Source organism: Emys orbicularis, chromosome 15 (genome assembly GCF_028017835.1).
Source record: "Emys orbicularis isolate rEmyOrb1 chromosome 15, rEmyOrb1.hap1, whole genome shotgun sequence".
In the NCBI taxonomy this organism is placed as follows: Eukaryota; Metazoa; Chordata; order Testudines; family Emydidae; genus Emys; species Emys orbicularis.
This window is the reverse complement of record NC_088697.1, coordinates 10,611,530-10,623,782: the sequence shown is the minus strand read 5'-3', so window position 1 is coordinate 10,623,782 and position 12,253 is coordinate 10,611,530. Positions and strand designations below refer to the sequence as shown.

Below are 12,253 nucleotides of genomic sequence, written 5' to 3'. Positions count from 1 at the left end.
ACTCACCGCACTGTTATTTTATTATTTTATCAATAAAGCTTTAAAATTGAGACACTTGGTGTGCCTCGTCATCTCCTGCCAAAAAGATCCTGTGGCCACGGCCTGATCAACTGTGGTCCCAGGCAGATTGGTAACGAAAATCTGTCACAGTTTTGGTGGAGAATTGCGGAGGGGGAGCCCTGTGGCGCGCACCAACTGTTCTGCCGTTGGTATTTCATGTTTGCTCCGCACGGCACTGTTGGTATTGCGTGTTGAGGATTTTATGATAAAGGTGGTGCCCACCCTCAGCCGTAGTAGGACTGAGAACCGGAGAGAGGTTTAGCGTTCCTCTCTCCACCCCGGTCGGTGGGGGAAGGGTGCAGGTGGGTATACCCCCGGTTGTAGAAGTCCCGGGTATTAGGAGGAGGACTTAGAGATTCTCACTCTAAGCGGACAATCCTCGGTTCATACACACTCAGCCATAGTATGCCTGAGTATAGAGGAGAGCTTTGGGTTTTTTGCTCAGCCCAGGGGGGCACTTGGTGTATGGACCCTCGGTGGGAACGGACCAAGTAATACAGAGGGAGACTTAGGGTCTCTCCCTCCGGCCCGGGAAGGGTGAGCATTGTAAGTCCCGGTGCCAGTCGGTGAGAGCTATGTGAAATTTCAAGTGATTGAAAGAGCTTAAGAGTTGTACTAAGGGATTGTGACAACATGTTCAGAAAACAGAAGGGTACAGCTGCGGACTTGGAGTCCCACAGTCGTGGGCGAAGGCATCAGCAATGGGTTCAATGCTGGACTTACAGGCTTTAGGGAGCGCAGGCATGCCCGGTCAGCTGGCGTCACGGGAGGCAGGTGGACCTGATGCCTGAGCCACGGGGGAGGCAGCAAAGAGGGACGGGACCCTCCTGCCGCTTTCAAAAGGGGACTGAGGACCTCTCCTGGCTGGAGAGGGCTGTCGCCAAGGTGGGGTACAATCCCTGGGGTTCCGTGACAGAGCTTCAGAAAAGGGTGCATTCTTGGCAGGATTTGTTGGATCTGTCCACTGAGTATAAAAAGCAGAAGGGCAAAACCCTAGGGGCAGCTGTGGGATTAATTTGGACTGCAGCAGCCATGTGGTATCAAATGCTTCAGGACAGACAGAGGAGTTAAGGAGAAGGGAAAAGGTGTGTGCCCGACAGCTGGTGGAAATTAAACAACTGAAAGCGCAGATCACTAACCAGGTGGCAACCCAGGTCTATGCCCAGGACAAGTCGCAGACCTTGAGACAGGACTTCCAGGCGGAAAAGGCAGAATGCACCCGCCTGGAAGCACTGGCTAAGCAGGTACCAGTCCTTCAGGGACTTGTCAAAGACTTGACCATCAGTGCCCAGCATACACCGCAACGGCAGTGTGCTCGCCATGAAAAGGAACTGGAACAGTTAAAACATCGATTGGCCATGTGTTTGGGGGATGATTCGGGTGACCCTTGTTTAATCTCTCCCTTTTGTGAGGATCCTCAATTTTGGGCGGAAACTTGTTGTCTAGTGGCCCTCGTTAAGACTGAGGAGAGGTCCAGCGGGTGAAGGGGGGAGAAGGTCGTATGTACGGCACCCCCAACTACGAGGGGTGATTATGAAAAGGAAAGGGACCAGGAGAGGTGGGGGCTAGTTAAGGAGCCCACCCTCCTTGCTGAATTGGTAGTGGAACAAAGCCTGTGCCCATGGAAAGAAACGGTTCAACGAGAAAAACAGGATCGGGCCCAGACAAGCAGGCAGGCAACAGATAAAGAAATTGGAAAACAGCCTTGAGGACATAGTGGCAGGAGTGATAAAAGGAGTAATTGCCGACATGGGGAATTTAAATCCCTGAAACAGTACTTGGAATGGTAAAATCTGAGTGGAGTAAGGTGTCATTTTGGGAGATAAGCAAGTGATTTCAGGAAAGAGAGTGAGAAGCTGCTGCCCATACTTGGCATCAGACTCTGCTGCGTGCTCTTTAGAGGGGTTAAAAGGGGGAAATCAGAGCGGGGGGGGGAAGGGTAGGGTCGGAGCAGGGGGTGGAAATTGACTGGCCAGAGGGGTCAAGGAGCTGGAGGCAGGGGCAGGAGAGGGGCTGAATCAGGGATGGGGCCGTAGGGACCAGGGTTAGGCCCAGGGGGGAGGTGCTGCCAGACTGTAGCAGAGGGCAAAGGAGGGGGAACAGTTACCCCGAGGGAATGAGCCACCTGGTGTGTATGCAAAAGCAGGGGACAGAGCGGCTTTTTAGGGCTGGGTTTTTAAAGGCCCGGGCATCCCCATGCTTAGACCCGGCAGCTCCTTTCTCTCTGATATAACCTACTGAGGGGATACACGAGACTTGATTCAGTGAAATATTTTACATCGACCACCAAAGACTCTGTGTCGCACATTGTGAGTGTTTAAAAGAATCCCATATCGCTTTATATGTCTGCAGAAAGTTTCCTAGCAGGTCACTGCTTATCTGCTGCTGTGTTTCCCTGATGCGCTCCCTTCCTTGGAATCCATTTTAAATCGAGTTTTGCTCCTTTTAAAATGTTATTTCTATTACTCTCACCACTTCATCATTGACCTTTGTTATCACTGTGCAGATGCAGGTCGTTGTGCTATTTCATTTTTATTTTAATGGCAAATACTCATCAAAAGCATTTATAAGTGAACAGTTGCGGGTGGTTTTAGCAATGCCATCTGTGTTTCTAGTATAGCACTTGCGATGTTTTTTACTGTGATTTTAATTTGGAATTTTTAATTCTAACTTTTTATAGCACAAGTTTATTCTGTTGGATCATGTGACTTCCAGTCTGACTGATTTCCTGGCCTGGTGTCAGAACTTCATTTGCATTTGATCCACCAATGGGGATTGCCTTTTGCAACTGTTATTTTGCCTCTCAATCCAGCTCTTAGTAGTTTTTCACCTGTCATTGCTTGTGTGTAGGACTTGATTCGCAAATATTTACTGAGGGCAGTATGCTATGTCATGTAACATCCTTCTCAAGGGCAAAACCTTCTGTCATTTTTGCTGAACATAAGAATAGCCACAGTGGGTCAGATCACTGGTCCATCTAACCCAGTATCCTGTCTTCATTCAGAGGGAATGAAGAGAACAGGCAATCATCGAGTGATCCACCCTCTGTTGTCCACACCCAGCTTCTGGCAGTCACAGGCTAGGAACACGCAGAGCTTGGCGTTGCATCCCTGACCATCTTGGCTAATAGCCATTGATGGACCTAGCGTGAGGAACTGATCTCATTCCTTTTTGAACGCACAGTTTTGGCCTTCACAGCATAATGAACACACATCTACAGGCCCAACATTGCTTGACAACCGCACGAATTCCAAAATCATGAGTTATACACTCTCAAGTCATGAAATTATAAAAAAAGAAAGAAATGATGCTGGGTTCTTTGTATGCGCCTCTTGGTTCCTGAGCCTTTAGGGGGCCGTGGGCCCAGTTCCACAAAAGCAGGAGCCTAAACACCTGACTGAATCTTGGCCTAGACTCACACTTTTCCTGTTACCGCTCCCAAACCTTTCATAGACCTAAGGCCATATCGACACTACAAACTGACATTAACTCACATGACGTCTCCATAGAATTGCCACAGTTAGTATGTCACATGGGCGCGGGCCTACTTGTTTCGGAGCTAAGCGCGCTCACCAGAAATGCTTGTATCGATCCGGAGTGCGGTGCACCGTGGATCGGTATCGCACTGTGCAACGCGCCACCCTCCCCTGTACTGTACTTTTAGAGGTTTTGGCAATGCATGCTGGGGCCAACATGGGTCACACAGGGATCAACTTCACATTGTGCAGGGTTCACCATCCCCTAATTTTATACTTATCCCAATTTAAAATTATACACAATTTTTGCACCTTTTTTCCCAAATCCCCCAAACTCTCCTGGCCCTCTTCGCTGTCTGCCATCTCTGACAGAACATGGAGCCTGCACGGCGCTGCACTATTGTCATGAGCGTTGCAAGCCCAGGGTGCAGGACCCTGCAGTATTTGCAGAGCTGCAAGAATAGAAGTGGGGGATGTGATGAGTCCGTGCAGAACAGATTGCTGGGGGACATAGCGACAAGCAATTCAAAATGGTTGGTGGCATTCACGGAGCAGCTGCAGATGGAGGACTACTGGTTCTGGGCCCAAGAAACGGGCACCATTTTAGATTTTTGGGGGGGGGTGCAAGTCTAACTGTCACTCCAGGGGCTACTTCGGCACATGAAAACTCTAAGCTTTTTTTTTTTTTTTACAGATAGCAACTTAGCAATTAGCTGACAAGAGCACTCTATCTAATTCCTATATAAAGAAAGAAAATTAAATGAATATTAGACCCGCTCAGCACGAATGCTAACATGTTCTGACATCTTGTTTCAAGTCACTTACTGGACACTGGTTAGGTTTAAAATTTTCATGTATATTCTCACTCTTGAATACAACTATTGAAACAATTGTAGAATGTCACCTAGATTTTTTTCTATCATTTAAGCTACTTACTTTTTGCAGTTCACCAAGCTTGGAATAGATCATTTAACTTTTGGAAACATCCTACTAAGGGCAAGACATCGTGAGTTTATCCTTCACCTGCCTGGTGCTCTTGGGGGGTCACCATACTATAAATAATAGACATGAAACTGGCTTGAAATAGGAGTGAAACTGACTTATCGCCAACCCCAAAAGTTCAAAAATCATGAGATTATGTAAAAATAATAGATTTGGTGTTCTTTGCACAGGCTGACAGATGGTAGTACATCTGTCTCAATTTTCTCCCTCTCACCTTTCCCAGCCTCTGGTCCAGCGGTAGCAAATTTTAACAGGGCATCAGCAATCATAGAATCATAGAAGATCAGGGTTGGAAGGGACCTCAGGAGGTATCTAGTCCAACCCCCTGCTCAAAGCAGGACCAATCCCCAACTAAATCATCCCAGCCAGGGCTTTGTCAAGCCTGATCTTAAAAACCTCTAAGGAAGGAGATTCCATCACCTCCCTAGGTAACCCATTCCAGGGCTTCACCACCCTCCTAGTGAAAAAGTGTTTCCTAATATCCAACCTAAACCTCCCCCACTGCAACTTGAGACCATTGCTCCTTGTTCTGTCATCTGCCACCACTGAGAACAGTCTAGATCTATCCTCCTTGGAACCCCCTTTCAGGTAGTTGAAAGCAGCTATCAAATCTCCCCTCACTCTTCTCTTCTGCAGACTAAATAATCCCTGTTCCCTCAGCCTCGCCTCATAAGTCATGTGCTCCAGGCCCCTAATCATTTTTGTTGCCCTCCACTGGACTCTTTCCAATTTTTCCACATCCTTCTTGTAGTGTGGGGCCCAAAACTGGACACAGTACTCCAGATGAGGCCAATGTCAAATAGAGGGGAATGATCACGTCCCTCGATCTGCTGGCAATGCTCCTACTTATACAGCCCAAAATGCCGTTAGCCTTCTTGGCAACAAGGGCACACTGTCGACTCATATCCAGCTTCTCGTCCACTGTAACCCCTAGGTCCTTTTCTGCAGAACTGCTTCCTAGCCATTCGGTCCCTAGTCTGTAGCAGTGTATGGGATTCTTCCGTCCTAAGTGCAGGACTCTGCACTTGTCCTTGTTGAACCTCATCAGATTTCTTTTGGCCCAATCCTCTAATTTGTCTAGGTCCCTCTGTATCCTATCTCTACCCTCCAGCGTATCTACCACCCCTCCCAGTTTAGTGTCATCTGCAAACTTGCTGAGGGTGTAGTCCACGCCATCCTCCAGATCATTAATGAAGATATTGAACAAAACCGGCCCCAGGACCGACCCTTGGGGCACTCCGCTTGATACCGGCTGCCAACTAGACATGGAGACTGATCACTACCCATTGACGATTTAGCCAGCTTTCTATCCACCTTATAGTCCATTCCTCCAGTCAATAATTCTTTAACTTGCTGGCAAGAATACTGTGGGAGACCATATCAAAAGCTTTGCTAAAGTCAAGGAATAACACAATCCACTGCTTTCCCCTCATCCACAGAGCCGGTTATCTCCTCATAGAAGGCAATTAGGTTAGTCAGGCATGACTTGCCCTTGGTGAATCCATGCTGACTGTTCCTGATCACTTTCCTCTCCTCTAAGTGCTTCAGAATTGATTCCTTGAGGACCTGCTCCATGATTTTTCCAGGGACTGAGGTGAGGCTGACTGGCCTGTAGTTCCCCGGATCCTCCTCCTTCCCTTTTTTAAAGATGGGCACTACATTAGCCTTTTTCCAGTCAGCCGGGACCTCCCCCGATCGCCATGAGTTTTCAAAGATAATGGCCAATGGCTCTGCAATCACATCCGCCAACTCCTTTAGCACCCTCGGGATGCAGCGCATCCGGCCCCATGGACTTGTGCTCGTCCGGCTTTTCTAAATAGTCCAGAACCACTTCTTTCTCCACAGAGGGGGCTGGTCACCGCCTCCCCATGCTCTGCTGCCCAGTGCAGTAGTCTGGGAGCTGACCTTGTTCGTGAAGACAGAGGCAAAAAATCATTGAATACATTAGCTTTTTCCACATCCTCTGTCACTAGGTTGCCTCCCTCATTCAGTAAGGGGCCCACACTTTCCTTGACTTTCTTCTTGTTACTAAATGAAAATGATAATAAGTAAAATGAGTGTTTACTTTTTATTTTCTTAAGGTAACTAGATCCGACCTTCATGCCTACCACTTATAATCACTGAAAATCTATCTTTCTGTAGGTAATAAACTTATTTTAATGTTTTATACTGACTAGTGAGTATGTCTAAAGTGTTTGGGGGAATCTGCTCAGATTACAAAGGCTGGTACATGTCCACTTTCCTTTGGCGAAGTGGCAAACTAATTAATGAGCTTGCACTATTCAAGAGAAGGTCTTAAGCAGTGTAAGGCGGTACGTTTCTGGGGTGCAAGACTGGAGGGATTTCCTGGGGTCTCCCTGTGACGGGGCAGGTGCCCCTCACTGCCTGGCAAAGGGTTAATAGCAGCCCTTGGAGCAGCCGTGCAGAATCCAGCCAATCAGAGGAAGGCTTAGAAGCAGCCAATCAGGGCCAGGCTGGGCCGTATAAGAAGGGCTGCAGGGCAGAGAGGAGCTCGGTCTCTCCCTGGAGCTTGAGGGAGAAGGACTGGCTGCCCGTAGAGACACAGCAGTGCTGGGCAGGGTCAGGGGAGCAAGCGGAGCTCCAGCCTGGCTGGCTCCTGGACTGAGGCCTCGATACAGGGGCCGAGTAGGTGCTGGGGCTACGGGGAAGTGGCCCAGGGAAAGCAGGTAGCAGCAGAGGGGAAGGAGAGGCAGTGAGCGGCTGCCAGCTATAGGGTCCCTGGGTCAGGGCCCAGAGTAGCAGGCGGGCCTGGCCCTCACTGGGCACCGAGGGAAGTGGCCAGCCAAAGGACTGGCGAGGGGCTGGACTAGGGGCTGCAGTTCACCACTGCAGCGAGAGGCCAGGCGAAGGACTGCCGGTTCCCCCGGAAGGGCGGGGAGACAATGGAGTTGAGGCACAGCCGGAGGGCCGGGCCCTGAAGAGGACGCCGCCGTCCGGGAGCGACACGGGTCCCCACAGACAGCAGAGATGGAGCGATGGAGAATGAGACACCACCAGAGGGGGGCGCCCTGCTGATGCGCAGAGGTAATTCCCTGAGCAACCAGCAGGAGGCGCCAGAACATCACCCTGGCATCATGGAATGGGCCCCCTCGTGCCTCAAGAGAACCTGCTTCAATATAGAAAAACACAATGACCACCCTTCTAATGGTCATCCACCACTCCACACTACAACCCACCTGGGGGATCAGCAAACAATTACAAGCCAGACCTGATGGGGACCACATCCTGAAAGACATCTTTCCCCAATCCCCTCTTTCAGCCCTTAAACAACCCCCCAACCTCATCAGCCCAACCAGGTTCCCTACAGACCAGGACACACCAACTCAAAGCTGCACCAGACCTCACCAGAACAACTGATGCCAATCCTGCAGCCATATCTCCCCTGCTGCCCTGATCAACGCCCCACAAAACACACCTGACAAGATCTACACAGTAGCGTGGGAACACTTTTTGTACGAGGGGTGCTGAAAGCCAGCTAGGAAACTGTAAACCATGTGTGTTCAAAAGCAACGTGAAAAGCGCAATTCCTGCTCACACCACATGGCTGCAGCGAAGCTCCAGGATTCTCAAGAATTTGTTCTGACCGCACCAGCAAATTTTTCACAGTAAAACCTGGGGGTGCGGCAGTTCTGGCACCTATGGGGTCCTTCACATGCCTATCACAGCATGTGCGGGACTCCATCCAGTGCACTAAATGCCCCCAGCAAAAACTACGGGGGTGAAGCTAGACAATCACTCTGCTCTTGAACGAACTCACACAGAAGCACGGTGGAAGACAAAACCCACCCCATCGCCTGTGGACAAACACTTCCCCAAAATAATCACTCAAGATCTCACCTCTCAGTCCTAGCCCTCAAAGGAAACTTGCAAAACACCTTCAAAAGCCGAGCCTGGGAGCTTACATTCATATCTGTGCCAGACTCTAAAAATCATGGTCTCAAAAAACAAAACAAGAAAAAAGAAAGACGCTGGTTACATGTCTCATTATAACAATCTGTAACCCACGAATTCTCCTTTCTCCTAGGAGTGCAGCGGTATTAACTGCCCACTTCAGTTTGAACAGTTCTGGCAACATGGGTTAATTTCTTACGCTTAACAATCTGCTCCACTCGGAGTATCTTCCCCAGACAGGAAGAAGAGCTCGACAGCGTCTCTCTTTCACCAATGGAAATCGGTCCAGTAAACGCTGTCACCTCACCCACCTGGCCGCTCGGGGTACTTTAGAACAGTCCTTAAGAACTGGGGAGAAAATGGGTCAAAAACGTAATATTTGATAATATAAGATAAAAACACGAAGATCTGAGGGATGTTCAATAATTAGTGGGAACGTTTGAAAGGATTGGATCTGATTTTTATGGGCAGCAGGTGCACCCCCGGTTCGGGGAGGCTAGCCCCCTGCCCCCCTCTAATGCCCAAGACCCTGCCCCACCCCCACTACCGCGGGCTGGCCCTGAGTTCCCACCGGCACCCAAGGAGCCCCGAGCCTCAGCCAGCCAGGGCCAAGCCCTGAGCCGGGCCACACAGAGTCGCTCTGAGCCCTGCCAGGGCCTCCCCCAGCCTCCATTACCCACTGCCCAGGCTGATTGTACAACAAATAAACAACCAGAAAGTGATGGTTCCCCTCCATCACCACCAGTCCCAGGGGCAGCAGGGAGCCCTTTTTGAAGGTGTTTTAGGGCCAGGGAGCAGGGCTGGAGCAGGAAGGCTCTCTGGCCGTGGGGACGGGGCAGCAGGATGGGAGGGTCAGGGGACAGGCAGCTGGTGGCTGTGGGGCGCTGCACTGGGGAGACGGGAGTGTGGGGGGGCAGCTAGGGTGACCAGACAGCAAGTGTGAAAAATCGGGACGGGGGGGGGGGGGGTAATAGGAGCCTATATAAGAAAAAGACCCAAAAATCGGGACTGTCCCTATAAAATCAGGACATCTGGTCACCCTAGGGGCAGCAGCTGGGCCCGGTTACTCCACTGAGAACAGTCGCTTCTCCCTTCCCGTCCTGTGTCTCTCCCAGGCCCTGTTACTGGCAGAGACCAACCAGCCGCCCCGTCCCACCCCAGAGCCAGCCGCATCTCCAGGCTCCCCTCAGCTGCAAACTCTAACCCCCTGCCAGTTTGGGGGAATGACTCAGGGCAACAATTTCCCACCTGAACAAGGACAATTGGCCGCAGATAATACGGGTGGGAAAATTTCCCCAGGCCGAGGAGATTTTAATCTAGCGTGTGAGAATTAGAAAACGGGGCAAAATCCGAGGAGAATAGAGACATGGACAATCACTGGAGAGAAAAGGGTGTGTGTGTGTTGGGGGGATCTACATGGATTTGATCCCCATATTTGATAGAGAAAAGGGGGAAGAATTCAGGGGAAATTATTCAGTCTCTGAGAATGAAGTGACAAAACCAGAGAGAAACTCCCCAGCCCCATTTCCTGCCTGCCCAGAGCCCGGTCTGCTCCCCTCTCCAGCTCATCCCTCCCTTCCCGGCCCCTGCACCTCCAGACACACCCAGGGGAACCCCACTGGGGCCCAGCCTCTGGCCCCATCTGACCCCCCCACACCTCTGGGGCAGCCCCTGGTTGGAGGGGGGGCAGAGGGGGGGCAGCTGGGTCACTGCTGTGAACGCAGCTCGGAGCCTGCCCCAGGGGCGGGAACAACCAGGGATCAGGTCTGGTGGCACCTTAAAGACTAACAGATTTATTTGGGCATAAGCTTTCGTGGGTAAAAACCTCACTTCTTCTGAAGAAGTGAGGTTTTTACCCACGAAAGCTTATGCCCAAATAAATCTGTTAGTCTTTAAGGTGCCACCAGACTCCTTGTTGTTTTTGTTTGCCGGAAGCAACATGGTTTGGTCTGTGATTGTACCAAAGGGAGAAGATGGTTGTTTGTAAAGGAAAACAGAAGGCCTCTAATGAGGATGGGATGTGAACTCACGCAGGTAGAGCACAATCAATTAGCAGTATCACCTTAACCACTCAGCCACCTCATCTGAGCTATCAGGGAAGGGACAGGAGGCGAAATCTAAGGCCAGCAGAGGTAGGGCCAATAAGGAGTTTTTAAATACTAAGTGTAAGCAGGGTCTGAACGAGCTCCCCCCTCACACCTAGTGATGAGCCGGGGGAAAGACTTCAGGAACAGACTGAGTTTGCACAGACCCGCCTACTCCGCCTAGCTACGCAGCATGATGGGGCGGCTTTGCCAAAAGGACCAGTTTGGGCTGGTGCTGGTTTACAAATCACATGAGTGCAATGAAATGTTATTATCCTTCCTGGATGAGTCAAGGCCAGCACAGGGCACCGAGGAACCTGGGAACATTTCAATCCTTAACAACACAAAACAGAGAAACGCTCCCGAGTCTCTCCCAGGGAATTAACATTTCTGTGCAGAAAGCTAAAGGTTTGAACAGAAAGGAGTGAAACCAAAGGGCCACACGAGGCGCCAGAAGCCTAGGGACGAAAAGCCCCAGGATTTCTGTGTGTGCCTGGGCTCTGGAAAGGGATTTGGTTCCACTCATTGCATTGCTGTGGCCGGTGACATCCCAGGAATGAGCCATGTCGATGACCGTGACACCGGGTGTGAGGAGGCTTTAATCTGATTCCAACGGAATAATGATTTTACACCTGAGTTATTAGTGGCAGCTTCCCAAGGGCAATTCCAACTGGTTCCTCCCAGAGATGGGTGATCGGGGAACAGGGGATCTCTCTGGCTCCCACTGTCAGTTCTCCAGTCTTTCTCCCTCCCTCCACCACACTATCACATGCCCCCACTAGTAATGAACTAATGGATATAAACTGCCCATCAACAAGCTTAACCTTGAAATTAGGTGAAGGTTTCTAACCACCGGAGGAGTGAAGTTCTGGAACAGCCTCCCAAGGGGAGCAGTGGGGGCAAAAAACTGAACTGGCTTCAAGACTGAGCTTGATAAGTTTATGGATGGGGTGATTTGATGGGACTGCCTGCAACGGCATGTGGCCGATCTGTGATTGCTAGCAGCAAATATCTCCAACGGCCGGAGATGGGACAATAGGTGGGGAGGGCTCAGAGTTACTGCAGAGAATTCTTTCCCAGGTGTCTGCCTGGTGCGTCTTGTCTGCATGCTCAGGGTCTCACTGATGGCCATATTTGGGATTGGGAAGGAGTTTTCCCCACGGGTAGATTGGCAGAGACCCTGGGGGTTTTTCGCCTTCCTCTGCAGCATGGGGCATGGGTCACTTGCAGGTTTAAACCAGTGTAAATGGTGGATTCTCTGTAACTTGACAGCTTTAATCCATGATTTCAGGATGTCAGTAACTGAAGCAGAGGTTAGGGGTCTATTACAGGAGTGGGTGGGTGGGGTCCTTTGGTCTGCAAGGTGCAGGAGGTCGAACCAGATGATCACGCTGGTCCCTTCTGACCTTAAAGGCTCTGAGTCTAAACAGGAGAGGGGAGTAAAGAAAACATTTTGAAAAAATAAACCAAACATTGTAATACCAGGATGACTCTAACAGCTCACTGTATAGTCCCGCCCCTTTCTTCCTCCACTGGGTGTTGAATGACCTGGTGGGATTTGGGACATTAATTCTCTCGTTCCATTGATAAACTGATACAATGTGACTGAAATTAAACCAATTCCCAGCCAAGAAAAAGGGATGTCCCTGCATTGGCCGGGAATCGAACCCGGGTCAACTGCTTGGAAGGCAGCTATGCTCACCACTATACCACCAATGC

The 12,253-nt window shown here is 50.3% G+C and overlaps 1 non-coding gene across 1 annotated transcript; it reads right to left on the bottom strand.

Moving 5' to 3' along the window:
• Positions 1-12,181: 12,181 nt before the first annotated feature.
• Positions 12,182-12,253, bottom strand: TRNAG-UCC (transfer RNA glycine (anticodon UCC)). The gene has a single exon. It is a non-coding gene; the product is annotated as a tRNA-Gly (tRNA).